This window comes from Chiloscyllium plagiosum, chromosome 19 (assembly GCF_004010195.1).
Source record: "Chiloscyllium plagiosum isolate BGI_BamShark_2017 chromosome 19, ASM401019v2, whole genome shotgun sequence".
In the NCBI taxonomy this organism is placed as follows: Eukaryota; Metazoa; Chordata; class Chondrichthyes; order Orectolobiformes; family Hemiscylliidae; genus Chiloscyllium; species Chiloscyllium plagiosum.
In genome coordinates, this window is record NC_057728.1 from 2,532,008 (window position 1) to 2,545,009 (window position 13,002).

Here is a 13,002-nt window from a genome sequence, read left to right on the forward strand (position 1 = left end):
GGGGGGGGAGAAGATCGAAAAGGAATCTAAGGGGCAACGTTTTCACGCAAAGGGTGGTGCACGTATGGAATGAGCTGCCAGAGGAAGTGGTGGAGCCTGGTACAATTACACCATTTGAAAGGCATCTGATTGGGGGTATGAATAGGAAGGGTTTGGAGGGATATGGGCCAAGTGCTAGTAAATGGGTCTAGATTAATGTATGATATCTGGTCAGCATGGACAAGTTGGACTGAAGGGTCTATTTCTGTGCTGTATATATCTCTATGACTCTATGACCAAAACTGTACACAGTACTTTAAGTGTTGGTTCAATACACTTTATATTTGGAAGAAGACTTTCCTACTTTATATGTCATCTCCCTTGTATTAAAAGCCTACATTCCTAAAAGCCTACATTCCTACACGCCTTCCTAATTACCAGTTGTACTTTTTTGTTATTTTTAATTGTTTATACAATATTGGCTTTGCTAGCCAGGCCAATATTCATTGCCCATCCCTAGTTGCCCAGGAAGCAGTTAAGCATCAACCACATTGCTGTGGGTCTGTAGTCACATGTAAGCCAAACCAGGTAAGGATGGCAGATTTCCTTCCGTAAAGGACAAAATACTGGGTTATAGTCCAACAGGTTTATTTGAAACTGCAAGCTTTCAGAGCCTCCGCTCCTTCCTCAAGTAGCTAGTGAAACAGAATACTTCAGGCACAGAATTTATAAATAAAAGATCAAAGGGTCATACAACTTATGCAAATATATTGAACAAACCTAGATGGCTATTAAGTCTTTAATCAGTTAGAATGGAGGTGCAGGTTTTGATTGATTAATTTGTAAATCCCAATATTTCTTTTAAGTTACTGCCCCACTCCGGGCACCATCCTACAACTCAACTGCTTCATCCTTGATCACAACATCTTCACCTTTGAATACCAGTTCTTTATCGAGACACATAGAACAGCCATGGGGACCAAATTTGCACCCCAATATGCCAACATTGTCATACACAATTTCGAATAAGAGTCCTTTGCTGCACCGACCAACGCTTTACGCCAGATATATTGACAGCATTTTCTTCCTTTGGACCCATGGCTAGGAATCACTGAAGCAACTACATAGTGACATCCAGAAGTTTCATCCCACCATCAGACTTACTATGGACTACACTTTAGTATCTGTCTCATTCTTGGACACTTGCATCTCCATCAAGGACAGACACCTCAGTATCTCACTCTACCATAAGCCCACGGTAACCTTCCGATGCTACACTGCTTGAGCTTCTATCCTAAGCATATTAAAACAGCCATTCCCTACAGACAATCCCTATGTGTACACAGTATCTGCTCGGATGAGGAGAAATGCGACAAACACCTGAAGGTGTTGAGGGACGCCCTCATAAGGATAGGATACAATGCTCAACTCATTGATTGCCAGTTCTGACGTGCTACAGCGAAATACCATAATTACCTCCTCGAAGACAGACACCCGAAAAAATTGATGGGATACCCTTCATCATCCAGTACTTCCTGGGAGCAGAGGGACTGTGCCACGTTCTTCACAGTCTGCAATACGTTATCAATGAGGATGGGCATCTTGCCAGGATCTTCCTTACACCTCCATTTCTAACCTTCAAACAACCGCCAAACCTTAAGCAGACCATTGTTCGCAGCAAACTAACAGCCTTCAGGACAACAATGACCACAACGTCATGGCAACCACTGCAAGTCATATGAAAGCATAGACATGGATACTACCATTACACGTGGGGACACCACCCATCACAGGCACAGCAGGTACTTAAGTGATTCAGCCAATCTTGTCTATCTCATACACTGCAGGCAAGGATGCTCCGAGGTAAGGTATATTGGTGAAACCAAGCAGGCGCCATGACAACAGGTGAATGGACACAGAGCAACAATCGCCAGCAGGGATGTTCCCTCCCAGTGGAGGAACACTTCAGCATACAAGGACATTCAGCCTCAGATCCTCAGGTAAACGTCCTTCAAGGAGGACTTTGGGACATGCAACAACACAGAGTTGCCAAGCAGAGGCTGACAGCCATGTTCAGTACCCATGAGGATGGCCTCTTGGATCCATGTCACACTACAGTTGACCCCACCACACTTTACATTCACACACACACTCTCTCACACAACACACATACACACTCACACAGACATCCTCTCATACATACACATTTGCACTCACACTCTCTCACAGGCATATATTCCCTCACACTCATGCACACTCTCTCTCAAGCGCTCGCACGCACACACATGCTCTCACACACGTAAACTCCCTCACACTCATACATATATGCTCTCAGACACATATACTCCCTCAAACTGACACATTCTCCCTCTCAAGTGCGCGCACACACACTCTCTCAAGAACACGCTGACACACACATCCACACTGTCTTCCACTCTCTCCCTCATACACACACACATATAAATGTATGGGGTGAATTTGCATTTGCAGATTTGTAGTTGCAGATACATTCTATTTTGTTCAAAATGCACACCATCTGCAAACAGTTAGTCAATGTAGCATTTTATAAGTTTCTACTTTGGAAATAAAACCAGTCTGGCTCCAGGCTGAGATACAAACAGACTTGAAACATGACCTCAACCTAAAATGCATTGTCTGACCTGAGGTGTCACCCTTATTCTGATAAAACTTGAAGTAACCCTGGGATAGTGACTTAAAAGAAATTAATCAATCGAAACCTGCATCTCTATTCTAACTGATTAAAGATTTAATAGCCATCTAGGTTTGTTCAATACATTCCCACAAGTTTTATGACCCTTTGATCTTTTACTTATAAATCCTACGTCCAATGTCTCACTAACTGCCTGAGGAAGGAGCAGAGGCTCAGAAAGCTTGCAGTTTCAAATAAACCTTTTGAACTATAACTCTGTGTTGTGTGATTTTTGACTTTGTCCACCCCAGTCCAACACTGACACCTTCACATCATGGCTTCCGTAAAGGACATTACCGAACCAGGTGGTTTTTACAGCAGTCGGTAGTGGTTACATGGTCACCATTAGACCAGCTTTTCAATTCATATTTACCACATTTATCCTCTACATTTCACCATTTCCAGGTCACCAGAACATTAGTCTGTGGTTCTGGATTTCTAATTCAGTGACATTATCAGGTCAACACTACCTCCTCCGCATGCTAACTTTTTATGATTCATGTAGAAAGACACCCAGCTCCCATCTTAACATAGTATTCTGCAGTCTCTCTCTATTTAAATAATATCTGATTTCCTATTTTTCCAACCTAACATGACAACCTCACATTTTCCATGTTAGACTCCATCTGCCAAAGTTTTACCTAGTCACACCAAAATATTTGTATCATCAGCAAATTTATTACAAAACAACTGTTGTTTAATTTAAATCAACAATATACATTATAAATAGTTGAGTCCCCTGCAACAATCCATATTGCAGTCCACTAGTTACAGTTTGTCAACCTCAAATTGACCCATTTATATCAATGGAAAAACTCAGCAGGTCTGGCAGCATCTGCGGAGAGAAATCAGAGTTAACATTTTGGGTCCAGTGACCCTTCTTCAGAACTGAAGTTCGGTTTTCCAGCAATTTCTGGTTTTGTTTTTATTTCTGATTTTCAGCATTTGCATTTTTTTCAGTTTTCAGTTTTCCATTTATATCATTTTTTAAAAAAATTAACCAATCCTCTCTCCACACTAATATATCACCCCTCCCCCAATACCATAAATGCTGTCTTGTGTTGTTATCTTTTGAGTCACCTTATCTAATGCCTTTTGGAATACCAAGTAGAATCCATCTACTGGTTCCTCATTATCTACCCTCCTAGTTACATCCTCAATGTACTCTAATAAATTTGTTGAACATGTATTCATTTCTACAGAACCACGCTGACTTGATTTGAGTGCATTAGTATTTTCTAAAAGTTCTGCTATTTCTGTCATAATGGGGTACACAAAGTTGCATTCTTAGCTCCATTCTGATATGCCAATCATCATCTGACTGAATGTTGCAGCAATGTCAAAGGGCAACGTAACCTACTCATTCTTCCTAATAATTATTATTAGCATTTTCCAAATGACAGACATTAGGCTAACTGGTCTATAGCTCCATGCATTTTGTCTTCCTTATTACTTAAATAAAGAGGAGAAAGTGAGGGCTGCAGATGCTGGAGATCAGAGCTGAAAATGTGTTGCTGGAAAAGCGTTGCAGGTCAGGCAGCATCCAAGGATTCCTGAAGAGGGGCTTATGCCCGAAACGTCGATTCTCCTGTTCCTTGGATGCTACCTGACCTGCTGCGCTTTTCCAGCAACACATTTTCAGCTAATTAAATAGAGACCCTTAGGAACATTCACATATAGAAGAATCTGGGCATACAGGTCCACAGATTCCTGAAAGTGACAACAAAAGTGGATAAAATGATAAAGAAGGCATACATCACCTTTATCGGCTGGGGCATAGAATACAAAAGTTGTCAAGTTATATTACAGCTGTATAAAGCTTTAGTTAAGCCACAGTTAGAACATTGCATGCTGTTTTGGTTGCCAGAACAGCATATAATATTGGGTCAGCACAGTGGCTCAGTGGTTAGCACTGTTTCCTCACGGCGCCAGGGACCCAGGCTCGATTCCCACCTCAGGCAACTGTCTGTGTTGAGTTTGTACATTCTCCCAGTGTCTGCATGGGTTTCCTCCGGGTGCACTGGTTTCCTCGCACAGTCCAAAGGGTAGGGTGGATTGACCATACTGAATTGCCCTGTAGTTTTCAGGAAAGTGTAGGTTAGGTGCATTAGTCAGGGGTCTGGGCGGGTTACTCTGCGGAGGGTTGGTATGGACTTGTTGGATCAAAGGGCCTGTTTCCACACTGTAGGGATTCTATGATTCTACCAGATGAACATGGATGATTTGAGTGAGTGCCAAAAAGGTTTACCAGGATGTTGCCTCGTATGGAAGATTTCCATTATAAGGAAGAGTTGGATAAACTTGGGTTGTTTTCACTGGAAAGATGGAGATTTAGAGACTACCTGATAGAAGTCTATGAAATTATGAGAGGCATTGCTAAGGTGGATAGTGAGAGGTGGATAGTGGGTGGGAAGGTCAACTATAGTGTCAAGGTGAGAGGGGGTTTGTCTGGGGGAGAAGTGTGGGAAAAATCTTTCATGCACAGGGTGGTGGGTGCCTGGAATGCAATGCCAATGGAAGTGGTAGAAGCAGGCATGTTAGCAATGTTTAAGGCATATCTTAACTGACACATGAATGGGAGATGAACAGAGAGATAGAAACAGCGTCTGGGCATTAAGTAGTGGGTCCAAATAAGTATTAGGAATTGGTGCAGCCTTGGTGGGCTGAAAGGTCTGTTCCTGTGCTGTATTGTATTCTACAATTGAGGTTTTTCAATCTCTGATCATTACAGAATCTAGTGTAGTTTGGAAGATTCTAACAATTCATCAAGTATCTCTTCTTTTTAAGAGCCTAGGATGCAGACAATCAGAAGCAGGAACCTTGTTAACCTTTAGATCCAATAGTTTCTCTGAAACCTTTTTTCCACTATTGATAATACTGCTTTAGGTTTCTCTACCTCCTTTGCTCTTGTTTTTCCTCTATTCGTGGAATCTCTTTGGTGTCTTCTTCAATGAAGAGAGATACAAAATACTCCTTGATAATACAGAATGTAAACATTATAAAGGAGAGAAGATGCTGATCCCTAGTATCTTGTACTCATAAAGACTAGAACTCAAGAAATAAACTGGAAAAGAGGGACACCAATTTATGTAGCATGAGAAGAGGGTGCTGATTGTTTATGTTATTGTTGGCATGAAGATGCAGCAAGAATAGCTAATAATAAATTTCAGTTCCCAGGGTGTTGTCATGGGAATGCAGCTGAGATTGTCTGTGCCCACGGCCCCTTTCTTTTCCATCAAAAAGGTATAATATATGCACAAATTCCTTTTACCTATGTAAAAGAAGGCCTTGTATACTAATACATAACAGCTCCTAGAGTGCAGAGATTTATCGCACTGTGAACCCAATTGAAAATCTTAAATTGGTTTCCTGTGTAATATTCAGCATATTCCTCATTATTTAACAAATATCCAGTAACAGAATCACGCCTAATGGTGAACATACTGTTTCAAGGGTTGTAAGCATGGACTGGGTGAGTATGAATGAACAAGTATTTTGAGCACTTGCCAAAGACCTTTCCATTTGTTCCTTACATTAATTCCTCAGTCACATTCTCTCTCAAGCCAATGCTTATCTCAGCTACTCTTTTCCTTTTTATGTATATGTCAAAGGTCTTATTGTCTGTTTTTATATTGCTTTCTGGTTTACTCCAACATTCTCATTTATTCCTCCTTTTTTAAAAAAATCACTTTTTGTTGGTTGGTTCCAGTTCCCAAAAGACCAAGTGACCATAAAAAAAGTGGACTTCAACAGTAGGTTTGAAAGGGAGAAAGGCAAGTCATGACTCAAGTTTTTAAATTCAGTTAAGGCTGACTTTAGGGAAATGGGTAAAAAATAGCCACAGCAAAATTAAAATAACTCTTAATGGTTTAAACTACAAATGGACAGTAAGAGATGTTCAAAAAAAGTACATGATTGAATACAAATATGAAGAGAACATTTGTATTCAATGAGCAAGGTCTCCTTTATTTTTAATGGATCAACTTTGGAAACAAGGGAAGAGAATATAGGTATAAAATTAAAAGAAATGAATGAATAGTAAAGTTTGTGTGCACTGAGAGGAATACAAAGAACAGTGAAGTGATACAATGAAAGTGGTATGAGCTACAAAAAGGAATACATGTAGAAGCTTGCAAGGATATCAAGGGCAACTATAAAAGCTTTTACAAATTTAATGGTTTGTATTTTAATGTCTTAATAACCTTGAAACTATCAGAATTTCCCATTATTACACTTCTAAAAATGACAACAAATTCTGGGAATAAATGCTGGAGAAACTTAGCAGGTTTAGCAGGTTTGTGTTGAAAGAAACAGTTAGTGTTTTGAGTTGAGCCTGTCTTTTCTGCTGTCATATTCAATTTTGGCATGAAATCTTCTGTACCCAAAAATGGCAAGCTTGAAGGTGAGAAAGGCAGATAATGAGACAGGGTGATGGGATACCCAAACTGCCATCTTCCCACTTTCAACATGATTATACTCCGGATGGAAAGACCCATGGTCAACCTTTCAGTGTTTCCAATCAAGGCCATTAAGTAGCCAATTAAGGGCCAATTCAGGGCTTTCCCACTTCTGCTGCAGTTAACCAAGTGGCCCTGAAAACTGCAATTAATTAGAAATTTCTGAATTGATAAGAATATCTACTTTTACACCATTAGTCTCACTATAGAAATCTTATAGTGTACTGGTAGTATTTTATCAGCCAGATGTCTGTTTTCCCACCTGCTCCAAAGGTGTGTAATAAGATCTTTGAACAGGTTAATATAAAAATATCCATAAATCCTTGGAAAAAATTACACCTTTTAGATTAAAATGAGGCTGAATTTTTGACAAAAAGACTAGGTCCATAATTACTGCTGAACAATCCCATTGCTACTGAAAAAGTAATTTCATGTTTGCAGACTGTTACATTTATACATTACAATAAAAGTACCAAATAATTTTAAAATGACAATCCTTTTTTAATGGTTGTTATTTCAGCTTCTACCTTAACCTCATATGTTTGCCTTAATCTTTATTGCAATCTGAAAAATGATATGGAAAAGTGACGGAGCATCAATTTTATTAACCTCCTAGTTTGCGATCTGCAAGATATTCTGAATGCTTTGATTGCTCACAATGTAAGATGATGTCACTATTGCTGGATGGTTGGAGATTCACTTGAATTGGGCCTAAATCTCACACAGCTGTGAAGTCTCTGAAACTTTTAAAAGTATTGCAGGACCGAGATCTGTTTCCTTCAGATCCTAACTTTTCCCAGAGGGCTATAGTGACATGGTGTGACTCATAGGAAAGAAACCTGAACTCAGCTGAGCCATTTGAGCTTAGCACTAAATTCAAACTGACCTCATTCTCATTGGAGTGTGGATTTTATCCCACAGTGTCTGTGTTACGAATGTTTAGAGTAGACATAAATACTCTTGAAGGGCAGATAAGGTCTGTAAACGGTCAAGCTGCCAAATTACTTAAATAGCCAGCTCTTTCAGAATTGAAACAAATAAAAGCCTGCCTGCATCAGAGTTGAAATAAACATCTATGTGAACAATTTCAATTGCTGTTTTTCACACAATCCTAAGTGTTATCATTATAGGATTATACGTGCTTGACTGCTTTCTATAACCAGTCATTATCACAGTGGGGTGTTGTATGTTTATAGTTTGACTCACAGTTCAATGAAGCTATTAAAATATTAGCTGTCTTTGATGTGGGGTTGGGAATATAAAAAGTTTGCTTTTATGAGAATTAAGGATTTTGGGGGAGTGTGTTCAAATGTTTTGAATGGACTTTCAAGAATGAAAATACAGTGAAGTCAGCATTTTATATTTAAATTGTTATTTTATTTCATCTCTATATGACTTCTGAGGTCTATTAATGTTGATGCTAGGTGAATTGATGTGGAAAGTGAAAGACACAAGGAAGTTGGTGAGGCGGTGACTTTGCATTAGTAAGCATTCAATTAGTTTAGGTGCCAGAAGGAGCCATGGGATGGCTGATGGCATAAGAGCTATAAAGAGCAAGAAGGCAGAGAATGCATGGGTTGGCAGGTGGATGGGTTAGATGAATGGGTTATTAGGATTGGAAATTGGGCAGGGTGATGGGGTAGGGCCTGGAGAACAATAAACAGCTCGGACAAAGTTAGAGAATTGAGGTGGGTCTTATAATTAGTATACCTTGGTACTCGGCAATCTCCAATCTACTCCCAGCATGAATCCAACTCCCACAGCCCTACAATGAACATTTCATCATTTGAAGCAATTTCCCCAGACAGATGCGGCATGCTGAATAGTTTTCTGATTTATGCACACCTGCCTCAGGATTCAACACGTGGAATTTGAGTATACGGTCACAACGCATTAGTCAAGCAATCATTTCACTATCCACAAAGCAACATCAAGATATCTTATTATGAAATTTTCACTTCAACATGCATTTACCTCCAAGCTATCATACATAACAGTTGACTCTAGCAATACTGTCCAAGAGATTGTGCACACACTATCACAGTACAATATTCGGATATACGTTATTATGAACACCCCATCATTTGTCTGAGTACTGGATCCTCCAACTGAAAACTATTAAATCTTGAAGATGTTTTTAAAATACTTTATTTTTTCATGGGATGTGGGCATTACAGGAATATTTTGTCATCCCTAATTTACACTTGGATTGAGTGGCTTACGAGGACATTTCAGAGGGTAATTTTATCTTTTTTTCAGAGGGTATATTTAAGAGTGAGCTACTCTGTATATTGTTATGGGTCTGGAGTCACATGTTTGCCAGGCTGGGTAAAGACAATTTTGCTCCCTAAAGATATTGGTGAACCAGATAGGCCTTTTATAAAACTCAATGACAGCTGCAATGATCACCATTACTAAACTTTATGATACAGATTTATTAGTTGAACTTTAATGTCACCAGAGTTATCAGGGATTTTAATCCATATACTCAGAGCATTAGCCTGGGTCGCTGAATGACACAGAGCTGAAAATGTGTTGCTGGAACAGCGCAGCAGGTCAGGCAGCATCCAGGGAACAGGAGAATCGACGTTTCGGACATAAGCCCTTCTTCAGGAAGGGCTTATGCCCGAAACGTCGATTCTCCTGAAGAAGGGCTTGATTGATTCCTGAAGAAGGGCTTATGCCCGAAACGTCGATTCTCCTGTTCCCTGGATGCTGCCTGATCTGCTGCGCTGTTCCAGCAACACATTTTCAGCTCTGATCTCCAGCATCTGCAGTCCTCACTTTCTCCTCCCGCTGAATGACACATCCAATGATATTACTATTACGCCATTATCTCTCCTTGTTGATGTGACCTGATTTTATTGATATAAGATATGATTATTACATTAGCGTGGGAGATTATCTGTAAGGGATGGAATCTAAGATTAGGAGAGGTGAATATGAGAGGATTTAAAATTGTAGTGGGATTTGTTTACTGGCTTCCTGGGAGCAGCAATGAAATGGCAGACAATAATAGCAGAGATCAGTAAGACTTATAGTAAACTCAGGGTGCTCCAATGCATACCACAAACAGAAATAGCTAGGAAAACTCAGCAGTTCTGGCAGCAAATGTGGAGAGAAAGCAGAGTTAACTTTTCAGATTGTGACCCTTCTTTAGAACTGTACTAGGGTCACTGGATTCGAAATGTTCACTTTACTTTCTCTACACAAATGCTAACAGACCTGCTGAGTTATTCCAGCAACTTCTGTAATTTGTTTCTGATTTTCAGCATCTGCAGATGTTTAGCTTTTTTGCTTTAATGCATACCTTTAATTTGCATATTGATAGGGAGGTGCAGAGTAGCCCAAGTCAGAAAGCCACTGTACTTTTTGAATGCATTTAAGATAGTTTCTTAGAGCAATATATTGTCAAACTACTAAGACATACATGGATTTTGTTGAGAATAATAAACGAGACTGAATTAATAGTGTACCAAGGGAAGAATTATCTCATTGTGATCATGAATCAATCAAATTCAATTATGGAATTGAAAGGGAGAAAGTTAACACAGTAACCATGATTGTAGATTTTGGTCTAACTAAATTTAATACCGTGAGACAGACATTGGCAACAGCAAACTGATGAAAATCTTTTGTCAGGTAAAATTGCAGATGATCAATCAGAGGTGTAGAGAAAATAATTTTGGAACCAATAACATACAAGAGAAGTGAGAGATACAGAAGTGCAGAGTATTGTTCTGTGGTCTCAGACTTATAAAAAACAGTAAATCAATAAGATAGCACAAGCTGTGTAGAGGATATCCAGTGTATTATTATCACATGCCTGCTGGTGGTCAACAGTGCTTTAGAAATTACATATTGTCTCTGCGAGCAACATGGCTTGGTAATTTTGCTTCCTTGCTTGGGTTATCTCTGCAAGTTTCCGGAACATCATGACAATGAGCCCCTCGTCCACAACATGGTTTAGAATTTTTAGTCTGGCTGACACGATCCACAATATCTGAGTTAACTTTACTCCCACCTTGTTCACAGGCATTTATAAAGCTTAGGGACTCTATTCTATGCTGTTAACTGGATTGTACAATTATAAACCTAGTACTTTGGTGCAGAGTGGAAAGTTTGTGAATTGATGACAGTTTTAAATTTTAAGGGTTAATTTTGTATAAAGTCCAGGGCTGCTTGTTGGCAATTTAGCATTTTACTTAAGGATATTGCTTTACATTTAAAATCTCTTAAAGACTTTGGGGATAGGGCTAATCAAGCAAATCAAGTCCTTTATTGCAGAGCAGGTGGGATCAGCTGATTAAGTAACTGGCTTAACTTTTTTTTGTAAATGCCTGTTGGAGAGTGATCTAAATCCCAGTAATATTAATAAGAGAGGCTAAGGGCTCTTGTTAATGCCATTCTGGTGTAGAGTGGAATAACTGTGAACTGGTGGTAAAGATTAATCTTGTATAAAATTTAGGGCTGCTTGCCTGCAAGTTTGAATTCTCCTTCAGGTTACTGTTATAGTTTAAGGGTTCTTTTGGCAGATTCGCAGTGTCCCCACCTTTGAGCCTGGGGTCTATCGCTGGCTGTATGATAATGTTTCTGAACAAATTGATTAGAATTAGTGAGCCTGAGGATTGAAAGCAGTTTAGAATTTGGCAAAGGAGAATAAAGTGGGGAAAAATGAACACAATTGCAAAGAGCATAAAAGCAAACTGTAAGAGCTAAAGTATGTAAAATTATGAAGACTGATGCAGTGTCCCTTATAGTCTGAAAGCAGAGAATTAATGGAAAACAATTGGATTGGCTGACCCTGTACTTGCTAGAGTTAAGATAAATGAGCAGGGATTTCATTGGAAGAGTCAAGATTCTGACAAGTTTGAATAGATTGGACGCAGACACTATGTTTTGGATGGCTCAAAAGGGGGAAATGAGGACTCTCAGTCTCAGGTTATGTAGTATACCACTTTGGACTGAGGAAAGGTTTTCTCACATATCGTGGTAAACTTGTGTTATTCTTTTCACAAAAGGCTGTGAAGACCAAATCACTTAATATATTTAAGAAACCAATTCATAAAGGCTAATGCTGCCACAGGTATGGGAAGAAAACAGGAATATGGTGTTGAGAGGATCAGCCATGATCACGTTGAATGGCATTATAGTGTCATTGGACTGAATAGCCTCCTGCTTCTGCCATTTTGCCATCCTGTTTCTAAATTCCAAATTTAAATAGTACTCCATTGCGTTAGCTTGTCAATGAGAAAAAGACCCATTTACCCCAACTGTCTGCTTGCTGTTGGTTAGCTAACTTACTAGTTTATTGAAATGGCAAGCAACTAGAAAGTAGGATCATTCCCACAGTCAGAGCAGAGTTGTTCTGCAAAACAGTCATCCAGTCTGTTAGCATATTGCTTGTACTTTGTGTTCGCTGCTCAATGCGGTTTCATTTCAAGTAGCTCTGTATGTAAGAATAATCTTAATCTTCTGATCACTTGCTGTATCAATAAGTAACTTTGCTGCTATGCTAACATTTCCATCCTATTCCTGCAAAATTCAATGTGAGATGGAGGAACAACACCTCATTTTCTTTGTAAATCTTCAGCACTTTGGGGACAGTGACCACAATTCGGTGACTTTTACTCTAGTGATGGAGAGGGATAAGTGTGCACTACAGGGCAAGAGTTATAGCTGGGGGCAGGGAAATTATGATGTGGTGAGGCATGACTTAGGATGTGTGGCTTGGAAAAGTAAGCTTCAAGGCAAGGGCGTAATTGATATGTGGAGCTTGTTCAAGGAGCAACTATTGAGTGTCCTTGATAAGTATGTACCCGTCAGGCAGGGAGGAAAGGGTCGTGTGAGAGAGCC

At 39.5% G+C, this 13,002-nt stretch overlaps 1 protein-coding gene and 1 long non-coding RNA gene across 4 annotated transcripts in view; one reads left to right on the plus strand and one right to left on the minus strand.

Moving 5' to 3' along the window:
* Positions 1-13,002, minus strand: part of dgki (diacylglycerol kinase, iota) — a 253,041-nt gene that overhangs the window by 212,924 nt on the left and 27,115 nt on the right. The window lies entirely within an intron of this gene.
* The window catches only part of LOC122559470, a 22,113-nt gene continuing 20,677 nt past the window's right edge, over positions 11,567-13,002 (plus strand). The window contains exon 1 of the long non-coding RNA XR_006314430.1: positions 11,567-11,586. This is a non-coding gene — a long non-coding RNA (uncharacterized LOC122559470). The remainder of the gene's footprint in view (positions 11,587-13,002) is intronic.